Source organism: Ixodes scapularis, unplaced genomic scaffold (assembly GCF_016920785.2).
Source record: "Ixodes scapularis isolate PalLabHiFi unplaced genomic scaffold, ASM1692078v2 PGA_scaffold2__306_contigs__length_199485367, whole genome shotgun sequence".
Taxonomy (NCBI): domain Eukaryota; kingdom Metazoa; phylum Arthropoda; class Arachnida; order Ixodida; family Ixodidae; genus Ixodes; species Ixodes scapularis.
Genome location: NW_024609857.1, coordinates 2720223 through 2733529, shown reverse-complemented (window position 1 = coordinate 2733529; position 13307 = coordinate 2720223). Strand labels below are relative to the sequence as shown.

Sequence of the window (13307 nt, the reverse complement as noted above, 5' to 3'; positions counted from 1 at the left end):
CTTCCGTTAAAATCTACCAGCTACCGCCACCATTCTGTTGCGTTTGACTCGCCAAAAAAGAACAGAAAGATGGAAAGAAACAAGCAGACAAACCAGTTGGCTGCATGTTTGGTCATTTTGCCAGACCCCAGGCTAGCTAGCGGTTGTACTGCACTGGCTAAATTGCTCATCTACAGCTGGGAGACTCGTCCCAACCTTAATGGCTAACCAACTACACGCTGTATAAACACTCTAAAAAAAGGGGGTGTAGACGTTACACCCCTTGTCACATATACGACACCCCAAAACTTCAGTTGGACGTACAGCGCGCTGACGTCGAACTGAATGCCCCAACTTTTGCAAGAGGGTTGATGCCGGGGAAATCTAACATATTAAACAGCTAAAATACGTATTAAAGTCTACAGGGAAAAAACACACAGGTTTTGCAGTTGAGCCTAGAAAACCCCGGTAACTTTTTTTGCAATAAGCCACACTTACATTAACTGTTTTAATGAGTTGTACTACTCGGCTATGAAGCCGCTCGTGAAATTTGGTAGCGTCGGTACAACGTCAGTGCGCTGTACATCCAACTAAAGTTTTGGGGTGTCGTATATGTGACAAGGGGTGTAACGCCTACACCCCCTTTTTTTTAAAGTGAATATCCTCACAACACCCCCCCCCCCCCCCCCCCCCCAAACGCGTTTCAATGCGGTAGCTTCATAGGGTGTGCGGGACTCTTAGCTCGGGTGGAGCAGGGTGACTACTGTACTATAGTCGGATGCAACCTAAGAACAATCTTTTAGCTCCACCCACAAGCGCATTGCGCCCACCTGAAGTGCCTCCGCCGTCGAGAAAGTAGTTCGCTAGCAACGTTGATTTTTCTTCCTCCAGGAAACCTGTCTTAAACTACTACAATATCTATTTAATTCATTCAGGACATTTAAACAAGTTAGAATACGTTTTTGTCAACGAAATAGCTGTTTAGTAAAGAAAGAAAGTCATGTGCAATGTACCGTCTTCCCAATTCATTTTCTGTCCAAGATACTGTCTAACATACCGTCTAACATACCTCTCAGCAGTGCTAAGCCTCGCGCCCGCTTCGAACTTTTCGTTGGCGATAGCGTCGCTGGATTCTCACGTTGTCGCGCAAAAACTGCTACAAACGCAAGCCGATACCATTAAGATTTCGTGGCGTAACCTCGGGCACGTAAAACACGGTGCAAAAAAGCAGAATAATTGTCACGAGAAACTAGCGTCGCGTTGCTAAGGCCAGCAGCCATGTTGAGCTTTTTTTTTTTTTTCAAAAGGATCGCGATTGGTCCACGGAATCGTGACGTCATGAAAACGATTGGCTGGCGTTTCTCGGCGTAGGATTACATTTTCCTCTGAGAGGTATTTCCGGTTTTTTCTTAGCTTGCAACCGACTATAGCTGGCTACCCCTTGGGCGGTTGGTGCTTTTAGTTCAGGTGGTGCCTAGGGCAGGGTTTTGTATGGAAACAGATGACGTCACAGCATTGTCCCCGTGACGCTTCGCGCGTTTCCCTTCAGCACCACCCGGATACAAAGCCCTTGCGCTGAATTTTTTGGGTCACCAAAAGAGGGGAAGCGCAATGTTCCGCCCTTTGCACTCCCCCTCGTTCCGCGCGTTCTTTCTAGACCACCTCTCCTCTTTTTGTTGCCCTTTGTACCCCTCTCCGCTCCGCTCGCTTTCTCACACCACCTGCTTCTGCTCCTCCCGCTCCTGCGTGCTGGGTTCGTAGCTCAGTCAACAGCGCACTCGGCTTCCACGCCGGTGACCGAGGTTGGACCCGTGGCACCGGTCGCCGTCTTTTTCAAGATCGTTCAGCGGTTACGGACTGGCCTGCTTACGCATTTCCTGCATCCAAGGCTCCTCCCAGGTTGATCAACAATATAAAACTACCGCTTTAAAAAAAAATTAAGCGGGTTTGTCGGTGTACGAAGAGCTCATCCTTGCTTGCGTAACGACGACCATCTCCTCCGCGTAGCGCATCCGCGTCCTCTTCGCGGCAGCGATAATAACGTTGGCCGATCCCCGCTTCTGATTGTCCCCTCTCGCTTCGCTTCTTCGCCTCCGATTAGCCTCCGAGAGCAAGCGCGCGTGTGTGTGCGTGCGAGGTATATAGTAGTCCCTGCGACAGCGGGGCACAGACGACTCGCGTTCCCCGGAAAGCATTCACCGGCAAAGCCCCCCGAGTTTCTCCCTTCTCCTTTCGAAATTCTACCCTCGTTGTTCTACGCGTAAAAAACGCGCACGTTCCTCGCAATGTGGCCGCGCTCGTATCGCTGGTCCCGCAGATTGGAGAGCTCGCAGAGCCGTGGCGATGGCCCGACGTGCGTTCTCGGCTGAGACCGAGCGGGGAGCAGAGCCAGGCGGCCAAAGAAAAACACCAGAGCCGCTTGAGCCTTTGGGACCGACGCCGAGCGTCCGCGTTTACAGGAAGCCGCACTCGAGTCCAGTCTGTGTCTGTACTCCCCGTGTCGTACGGGCTTGGGTTCTCCAGCTGAGAACGACAAGGATGCAGTTGTCCCGGCTCCAACGCGAGCTTTCGACTATACTTTTAATAACGCTTGGCCGTCTCGTGGGCCTCGAGCGTGCACCACAGCCCAAGCACGGCGGAAGGCAACCAGCGCCTGGTGGGTGTTCGAAAGACACGCGCTGCCGTTCTCACCTTTTGCTCATTTTGGCCGTCCGCTCTTTCCCTTTCTCTCGCGGAGGTATTCACTGGACGCCATATTTGAGGGCGATGCTTAGAGCGAATGCTCAGAACGAGCTCACAATAGTAGCCTGCTAAGACCGGCAACCTTGACGGTGCTAAATACACGCTCCAAGAGGACTGCGGAAGCTCGCCGTCAGCACGCGCTCAGCAGCAGCCCACACGGATATGGCCGCCGAAACTGTACGCCATATTTGAAGGCGACGTTTAGAGCGCATGTCCGGAACGAGCTCACATTAATAGCCTGCTAAGACCGGCAATCTTCATGGTGCGGGATGCACGTTGCAAAAGAACGCTTTCAGCACGCGCTCATCAGTGGCGCGCACAGCTATGGCCGCCAGTGAATACTCCCTTATTGCGAGCATGGCGCCCCGACAGGTACCCCATGCACGCAAACACGTGCAGCTTCCGCGCGAACAGTGCTTTGGCAAGCTCGATGCTGCACGGGCTTGTCCGAGCAGACACGTGGCAGCGACCAGACTCCTTGCTTGCAATCGTCTATTCACAATGAGAAGTTTCGGTACCGCCGCCTGGTGGAAGTTTTTCACAACCCAGAGTGAGGATACTTTGACTTCCTCTGCTGGTGCAAGCACGTGCAATGCCAAGCTTCTATGCACTATCAAAATGAAAACATAACCCCGGGGGCAGCACGTGCACTACCCACAGTGAGGAAAACAGAAGCGCCTCTAGCGAGCTTAAATTCTCACCGGGAATACACGAACTCAGCTCTGTTATGTCACGGCGCGGTGGTGGCACGTCGGGTGCTTTTCTGGTCTGGGGCTGTGGGTGGAAGTCGCCTAACCTGCCTTCTCGTCACAACGCCGCGACTGTGGTTCTACCAAAAAAGTCGGGAAAAGTCTGAAGGTTGGTTTTCATGTGTTTTCTCCCTTACCGTTCGTCCGAGAACGTGGATAGGGGCCGTGAAAAAGTAAATCCAGACGCCGTCGGACCACGATTGCTTCTGCGGGAGGCACTTTGGGTTGAATTCACGGAAAATTGTGCCATTAGGGAATTTTAGTCGACCGTTTTCAAAGGCCCGCTACCGCTACGAGCGCGCGCTTCAGAGCATGCATCGAAGTGGCAGCCCGAGCTCCCGCTACGATTAGCGTGGCCTGAAAACACGATCTACTAAAACTCTCTATTGACAACAAGAAACGAGTAGATTGTATATTCTTGGATTTCTGTAAAGCGTTTGACAGGGTGCCACATCATTTGTTATTGAATAAGCTTACATTAATAGGAATCAATGAAAGTATTATAAATTGGGTTGCTGAGTATTTATCTGGGCGAGAACAAAGTGTTGTACTAAATGGTCAAAAATCTTCACCTGTACTTGTAACCGTGGGGGTGCCTCAGGGAAGTGTACTGAGGCCCTTGTTATTTCTTATATTAATTAACGACAATTGCGAGGGAATACAGTCAAATATCAAGTTATTTGCGGATGATTGTGTATAGTACAGAGTTATTGAAAATGACACAGACGTGTGTATGATGCAAAAAAAAAAAAAAATTGGGAATGTTAGAACGATGGTGCGATTATTGGGAATGGGCTTGAGTATAAGAAAGTGCAAATACAAATGTTTTATTGGATCTATTCTTAGCACGGCTACATACAAGATACAAAAATTATTAACTAGAGCAGGTAGATAAACACAGGTATCCGGGAGTTAATTTTTTGAATAATTTCGATAGGAATGACCCAATAGATGATCATCGAAACTTCGGTTCGAAAAAAGTTCGCGGAATCCCTATTTCAAACGTTTCTGCTTGTTGCAATCTGCTCGTTCAAACGAAAGCGACCAAGCGTTGACCCGATAATTGCGATAAGAAGTAAGTGCAGGCCTCAAAAGGCTTTTAAGTTTTAAGGTTTGTTGCGGTAAGTAGGCTCGATGTAACAGTATAGAAATGTAGATGTTGATCATTGTTGGCGGTGGCCTCCACCGACTCGTTATGCCTGATTCACTTGGTCCGATTCTGCTTGCGATTTTCAGTATTGACGTCAGCTCTCTCAGCTAAGGCTCACGCTTCTTCAGCCATAGCGACTTCATTACCGAAAATAGTGAGCAGAATCTGATCAAGCGACTCAATCTTCAACGTCCATTCTGCGGCGTCCACGCGGAATGAATCGCCGCATGTCACCTTACTCACGCGACGGTTTGCGGTCTAACGAGCCTCATTAATTTCGCTGGGACCGCAAAAGCAGTCCGACATTGACCAGGAAGATGTACAATCAACAATTCGAAAGCGAAAAAGAGGACGGGGACTCACACCGACGCCGACAACATCGCATTTCAGTGGTCAGCTTATGGGCAACGGCGAGTTTCTTGCCCACACTCCAAGCCGCATGCGCGCGGCACCGGTGGCGTCTGCAAGGGGCGCTCCGGTCTTTTTGTAAACATGAGTTAATCTATAGACCAGAAAACGGCTCCTGGCCGGTTCCATTTTCAGTGTTCGTGCGTATGGCGCGTGATTTGCTCGCTTTCCGGAGTGATAAACATGCGCGTGGTGGGCTGAGGAGGTCGTATACGCTGGGCCTGCGGACTCGTAAATATTGGGACGGTGTGTAGTAGGCTCGTTCGATTTACCAGGACCTCCTGTAGCGGTGCAGAAAAGTGTAGGGCGGTGTACTTCCGGTCGTATCTTATTACGCATACCGGAAGTGCGCTGCTCTATACTTCTCTTTATCGGTGCGGGAGGTGCGGGCAAATCGAACGAGCCACCGTAAGGGTTCGCACTTCGCAGAGCGGCGTTCTTCGCTGGGGCGATCCGCAGTCCCTGCCACAGCGGCCATGGCCGCTCCGAGCTCGTGCTGCTCGAGCTGCGGTCTCAGGACGGTCCGTGCCGCGACCGAGCCCGGCCGCTCCGAATGTCCGTGCGCGCTGAATTCGGTCGACCGGCTTCCAGTTTCCTCGTCGGGGAAGAATGATGCCACCTTCCCCGACTTCCTCCATCCGGGGCCCAGCTATGGCAACGTTCAGGGTCTTTTTTTTTTTTTTCCTTTATTACTTTTGGCGCAGTGCGTCTACCCACCTAACGAACAAAACACAAGCTCAAAAAAACAAAACAGAACAAAAAAACGCTCGGCGGGTAGTACGATGCATTGGAAAGATGGCCGCATCCGACCGCGCGCCGACCAATCACCGCCTAGAACGGGCCGTTCACGAGAGAAGTACGCGGTGAGCGCGAATCCGCGATGCTAATATAGCATACAAAAGACAGCGTGCAGACCTACAAGAACGCCGACACCCAGAAGTATCGAAAGCTCGTGAACGTCGACAGGATGTCAGCGACCTTCTCCCGCACGCTTAGGCAGTCCCCGTGTCCTGTGCAATATCCTTCCCAAGTGGTTTGTTTACGCATCAACTCACTGTTCGGAGACGAGTCGCGGCCGCTGCCTTGTCGTGACGCCAGAGGCATCAGTCGACGTCCAAAGAAACTCATTAGCGCTCAGTACAAGTGGACCCTTGTGCCCCTTCTTCCGTGAAAAGACTGTAAGGGCCCAGGCGAGCTGGTGGTAGCTAATCGTGTCGTCACACACCTGACACTGTGGTGCAGAAAAAACAAAAATACTTTTATTCGGTTCCTTTTCTGTACCACAGACTCGGGTGTTAAACGACATAATTCCTCTTCTGGTCGTGTCGGTCTAATTGCTCTTCTGATCCCTACTTTTCAACTTCAGTACAGCTACCAAGGTGCACAAAGGTACCCGGATCTATTGGTTCCCAGAGAAATGGCTGCTTTCACGGTCGTTGCATCCCGTGGTGAAATTAGCTACGCTCATATAGGGAAACTCTGCAGGGGCACAACAGGTGCCATTAAGTCGCTCCCGAATCTATAGATAGATTGCGGTTCGCAACTCATGTGGTGCACCAGGATCGCGGTTGATACACGTGCTTGTGAGACGTAATGATCGAGGTACAAAATCAGCTTTTAAAAAAAGAAAAAAGAGGAAAACAAAATCTTTGGCTGCAGCAAAAGTTATTTTACGTTCTGCGAACGTTTGCCATTGAGTGGACATTTGTATAAGCCTGGATGCGGTACTTTGGAGCATAAATAACCGCCAGTACCGCGCAATAGCGTCCCGTGCAAGGCAGCATGCCTGTGCAGCGTCAGGCTTGACTTTGGCAGCGCGTCGGCCGAGTGCCGATGCTCCCTACGCGCAGTGTCGTGGCCCGCGAGGCTCCAGACCAGGCAGGGCGCCCTCCGCGAGACGAATCGTTAGCGTGCAATATTAATCGGGCCGCAGAGGCGGACCAGCGCCCATGATTCATCGAAGCATCGAGCGGCCGGACACTGCCGGCTCGCACGCGAGTCCGCCGCAACGAGGCCCGGGACCACGGCGTCCGGGGCTTCGGCCGCGCGGGCGTTGCGACGAGACAGACGTGCCGTTGGATGAAGGGAAGCACTTGCACGCATGCCTGCCGCCCCCCCCCCCCCCCCTAAAAAAAAAAAGAAAAAAAAAAGGCCTTAGCCAGGGGGGCTGGCATCTGGATATGCGAGCGTCAGTGCACACACTATTTTCGACACGGAAGCCAGACTTGCCTAGACATAACTCAATCCTGAGACGGATCAAAACTGACACGCACACACAGTCTCTATCACATCATTGAGTAGTGTTAGAGGTGCGTGTGTGTGTGTCGTTTTTGCTTCGTGCTGTCTCGGGGACGAGGTTGAGTTAAAGGGGTCATGAAACGCTTTTCCAACTTTTTCCTCTTTTGGCTTTCCTCCTCAACTCATAAATCGCGCATTCCACCAAACAGTTCAAGAAGACGAAAAGAAGGGAGGCCCCCCTCACTCGGAATCTGGATTATGTGCCCGGAGAGAGCCATTGTCCCCCTAGAAGATTAGCCCGTCGCTCAAAATTCAGACAAAAGTTGCTTTCCCCAACCCGTTCACCCCGAAGCTGACAGTGCTGTGGAAGCTACGTGCTCGTTGGGCCAGCCACACTTGCCGCGTGAGCGTGGCAAATATGGCTGCAGAGAATGAGGTCAGGTGATGAAAGGGAGGCGGCTGATTGGTCCGGCAAGCGCGTAGCTTCCAGCACAATGTCAGCTTAGGGGTGAAGGGAATAAGTGAGGTTCGGTTTCTCGTGACGTCAGTTTGGACCCAATGACGCGCTTTTGGAACCGCGGATGTATCACAGTGAAAAGGCAGAGAGCTTACGAAGGGGAGGAGGTACGAAATAGTCCGCTGTGTTTTCAAATTTTCGCACTGAAAGCCAGGCTTTTGACTTCCTATCTTTTTTCTTTTGTCCCACTGAACGATGTGCTATTAGTAAAATCCCAATCTAAAATGATTTATCCCAACCCAAAAATCGTTTCATGGGCCCTTTAAGTCTAGTAATCTCCACAAGTTCCTTTGCGCCCTGACTTTCTTTCCAGAGTTCCCTAGTGGAGATTTCCACGCTGTAAATTCCCTCGTGCAGCTCTTTGGTATCGAGCCATTCAAAAAATTTATCGCGTGGAAATTAAATGAATTTACAGTTTCATTTGCAACATGATTAAATTTTAGCTCCAGTAACTTCAACCATGGGAGGCTATGCTTCAACACATTTCGGGCGCAACTTTTAAACTTTTCACACTTTTCACATGAAACGACTTTTCTACTTTCGTTAATAGTACTTAGAATCACTCCCTAACGTTAATAACTGAATAAACTTGCATCGTTTTTCATTCTATTCAAAAGCAGTCGCCTAAAAAATATCGAGAACTATGAGCATTGTTAATGCCCTCAACTCGGATCCAGAACAAGCGGCCACGTGATTTGGGGCATATATCCCATGCCGTCAACGTTAATCATTAACACGCGTTGGAGTTGGCAAAGTAGAAAACGCGTGCTGAGCTCCAGGCATTGTTGTTGTTGTTGTTGAAAACTTTACTGGACGTAACAGGAAAGATTGGGAAGGGAAGGGGGAGTTAAAGAGATAGAGAGTGAGTGTATGCCCTCATTCCAGGGCTCCAATTGCGGTTTGGGCATGCAGCGCGCGGGTCACCAGCAGCTTTTGCACATCGATGACTTCACTCTGCAGCCCCGCTTCCCACTCTTGAGTAGAAGGCTCCATCAGTGGAGCCAGTCCAGGGATCTTCTTACACTTCCAAGTAATGTGATGCACGTCCGCCCAGGGGTCACCACAGAAGGGGCAGGCTCCCGTAGTGTACCGGTCGGGGTACCACTGGTGCAACTTGGCGGGGGTCACAAGAGTGCCCGTCTGGAGCCTTCTCCAAGTCCATTCTTCTTCCTTTCCAAGCCCCCCGCACGGGCTCGGGAATACGCGCCTGTCGAGTTTCTTCATTTTGAGTGCCTCGTTAAACGAGAGGTCCGTGTCCACTTGACCACCCGACTGGGACGAGTCCCGGAGAATACAGCCTCGGGCCGCAGCATTTGCTGCCTCATTCCCAGTGTTCCCCACGTGGCCAGGGGACCAGATCAGATGCACCCCCTGCACTTCCGTCTTACGTAGTATTCTATCAGCGACTGCGCACACCATCCCGCGAGCGAAATTTCCACATGCTTTCTGGGAGTCAGAGATGACAGTCGCCCTGGGGTTGCAAACAACCGCCAACGCAATCGCCGCTTCCTCAGCCTGCCCAGCCGACTCTACTCTGACCGAAGCTAATCTTAACACCCGACCCTGGGCGTTAGCCACTGCGATTGTGGCAACTCCGTTTACTGGGCCGCCACAGTCAACATATAGCGTTCCCTCTCTGTGATCCCATGTCTTAGACAGGGCCTCAGATCTGGCCTTTCTTCTGCCGTCGTCCTTTCCTGGTTGCATATTCCTCGGGATACGACTCACCACTATTTTCTTCCGTATTTCTGCTGACAGCTCGTAGTCGGGGACAGTACCCGTATGCTTTCCTCCCGGAACCGCCATCCCGAGTTTGTCCATGAGCCACGCCCCGTTCTTCGTGGACCCCAACCTCTTTAGCTGAGCCACGAGATGTGCTTCGTGAAGCTCATCTATCGTGTTGTGGACCCCTAACTTTAGTAATTTGTCGGTCGCTGTCCTCTCGGGAAGCCCTAGCGCACTTTTGTAAGCTCTTCTTATCAAAACATCAATTTTTTGCCGTTCCGCTTTACTCAAGACCAAGTACGGTGTGGCGTAAGTGATTCTGGAGATAATAAAGGCCTGAACGAGTTGCATTGCTTCTTTCTCTTTTATGCCCCTCCTACGATTTCTTATCCTTCGAAGCATGCCACAGACCTGGGTGGTCATGGTGTCAAGTTTATCGATAGTCGACTTGTTGCCCCTGCCTTGTCGAATGAGCTGGCCGAGGATACGAATCTCCGTGGGTTTAGAGACCCGTTTCCCGCTCACCCAAACCTCAATCTGTTCCGACACACGTTCATAAGGGTTCCTCAAGACAAGTAATTCGGACTTCTCCGGTGCACACTTTAGACCGCACTCCTCAGCGTAGTCTTCTACAATTTTGGCAGCCGCCTGTAGTCTTTCTTCAATCTCCGCGTCGTTTCCCTCCCGACACCACAGGGTAATGTCGTCGGCGTAGATGGCGTGTTCCACACCGGGAACCACCCCCAGCGCCTCCGGCAAACCCCGCAGAGCCAGATTGAAAAGAAGCGGAGATAAAACAGCCCCTTGAGGCGTCCCCTTTGAGCCGAGCTCGAAGCTATTGGATTTCATGCTCCCTAAGGTTAGAGTAGCCTTCCTGTCCGTTAAGAAACTCCGTACGTATTCGAACGTTCTCTGTCCGCAGTGGATCTCGTTCAGGCCTCTGAGTACGCTGGCATGCGAAACGTTATCAAAAGCCCCCTTTAAATCAAGAGCGAGAATACACCGTGTTTGTCCCCTGGAAGGGTTCTCCAAAAGATCTTTGTATATCCACAGGAGGATGTCCTGTGTTGAGGTACGAGGTCTAAACCCAAATTGAGTATGGGGCATGAGATTTTCCTTCTCCAAGTACCTCATGAGCCTAGTGTTTAGTACCCTCTCAAAAGCTTTACCCACGCATGAGGTAAGTGAGATGGGTCTAAGATTTTCTAGATTTAAGTTCTTTTTGGGCTTGGGAATAAAGCGAATGTCAGCGGTTTTCCAGCAAGCTGGCGTCACCCCCCTAGCCCAGTAGTGCTCGTTAAAATGATTAACTAGCTTCCCGAGTTCGCCTTCTTCCAAGTTATAAAGGAGTTTTGCCGTGATGGTGTCGGGCCCCGGCGCGGTGCCCTTTTTCATGGCCCCGAGCTCGTACTCGAATTCTGCCACCGATACCGGCCTATCCAGTTCGGAGTTTTCGCGTCCTAGATATTCTAGAGTTTCCTCCGCGCGTTCAAGACACAAATATCTGCGCGCGAGTTGGTCCATGATTTGCTCTGTATCGTTGGGTAACTCGTATATGAGTTCAGCTATTCTACTGTCCGTAACCGACTTAGTCTTAGTTGGATCTATGAGTGCCCTAAGGAGACGCCAGGACCGTGCCGTACCGAGGCTGCCGCGTATAGAGTCACAAATCCCATACCAGTTGTTCCTAGCGAGATCGACCGCATGGTCCTCCGCGTCCTTAGTTAGTTCTTGGATCTTAGTACGAATCTTCTTGTTGTGTCGCTGACGTTTCCACCTCTTGGTCAGACCACGCCGGGCCTCCCAAAGGTGGAGGAGTCTTGCATCCACAGCCGGGGTCTTCTTCGAAAGCTCAACCTCCGTGACAAAAGGGCGCAGGCTCGTGGTCACGTCCGCAGCCCACTCCTCAATGTCCGCCAGGTGCACTTCTGTCTTTTCTCTTTTCTTCCTCCATTTGTCCCAGTCCGTGATCTTTGCGGTTCCAGTTTTTCTCTTGTATCCTGCCTCTCTTAGTGTCGTTTCAAGGATACAGTGGTCGCTTCCAAGTTGTTCTGCCAGGTTCTTCCAGTCGGCGCTCCCCACGTTCTTCACCAGCGTGAGGTCCGGGCACGTATCTCTGCACGTGCTAGTCCCCGTCCTGGTAGGCTGGTCAGGTTCCGTGAGGAGCGTGAGGCGTTCCTGGTTGATTCCTTCGAAAAGTTTGCGTCCTTTCGGCGTGACGTATTTGTAACCCCATCCCGGGTGCGGGGCATTAAAGTCCCCCGCGATGACGAGAGGTTCCTTGCCGGCCGCCCTCACCGCGTTTCTCAGGAGAGTTCTGTAGTCAACCTTGTGAAGCTTGGGGTTCCCGTACAGATTCACTATGTGGACACCCCGGTCCCCCTTCTTCACCGGGACGATCACCACATACCCACACTCCACTCCGCCCCCGTCCAGGTGCCTCTCCGTGGCCGCGAATGTCCTGTGGACGAGGGTCGAGAAGTATTGGGTTCCGCCGACCGTCCGGTAGTCCTTAATCTTTACGGGCTTCTTTCCAGGTTCCTGCAGAAGTATTACCGCAGGGGGATCGGTTTCAAGCGACAACCGAAGGCTGAGACTGGCCTGCTTCCGACCTATCCCCCTGCAGTTCCATTGCCATATTTTCAGATATGATTGTTTTAGACGACACATGGTTATTCGTGTCTTCTACTGATTCCACTTCACGTCGTGCATCAGTCGGCGATCTTCTCTTCGCCCCTAGCTCCTGGAGCAGGGAACTTCTTTTTCGTTCCAAGAATGTCGATTTTTTCCCGCTTGACCCAAGTTGCTTGAGCATGGACTCCCGGTTTCGCTCCAACGCTACCACTTTGTTGGAAAGCTGCGTGATTTGTTCCATTAAGAGCTGCGTGGCAGACTGCACCGCCTGTTTCACCGCAGCCTCCACGATTTCTCGAAATTGGTCCGTAGTGATCCCGGGGGTCCCAGAGCAAATGCTCTTCATTTCCACATCTTCCACTCCTTTACTCGGGGCATCCTGCCTGAGGACTTGTGTATGCTGGCTACTCCCGCTTGACCTCGGTGGCGGGTTATTCTTGGTCACATTGATATGGTTATCATTTTTCTGCAGCTCGGGCCATTTCTCCTGGTCCCCCAGGTCCAAGTTCTTCCCGTCCCGCGACATAGATCTTTGATTCCAATTTTGCTTCTTCCCGCCTTTACGACTTTTCCTCTTCCTTTTCTTTTCGGAAAGAGGCGCCGGGCGTGACGAGTTTCTCTTGCAGCTTGCTGATCTGCTGCGAGAGCGAGCACGCGGCCTTGAGCCACTCCGCTCCTTCGACAGCCAGCGCACCTGCTGTTCTCCGTTGCGGTGCCTCGAGCGGCTCCGTCCGGTTCTCTCAATTTGTCTCTTCTCCTTGAAAAACTTCTCAGGACAGTGACTGTCGTATGTTTTGTGCGCCCCTCCGCACAGTGCGCACTTCGGGACACATGGGTGTCCCTCCATCGCTTGCGGGGCCCCGCACATCGCACACGCGTAACCCGTCGGTTTGCTGCACACATCCGTCCGATGGCCGGCCTCTCCGCAGTTAAGGCAGGCTGCCTTTGTCTTCTTGTATAGAAAGCAGGGCGTTTCCAGCCAGTTGAAAGTGACCGTGAACGGAACTTTGGTCCCGGCGAAAGTGATGAGCGCCGATTTGGACCTTCCGAGCCTCCTAGCGTCGAGTATTTCGTGTCCTGGGGCCCTGATTTTCTCTCTGATCTGTGCATTGGACAGCTCCGGCCGAACCCCGTGAATGACGCCACGGCATGCCTCTTCCCTCGG

At 51.8% G+C, this 13307-nt stretch overlaps 1 protein-coding gene across 1 annotated transcript in view; it reads left to right on the top strand.

Annotated features, from left to right (window-relative positions):
- The window catches only part of LOC8026551 (protein Wnt-5b), a 436541-nt gene that overhangs the window by 111980 nt on the left and 311254 nt on the right, over positions 1–13307 (top strand). The gene's annotated exons all lie outside the window — the stretch shown is intronic.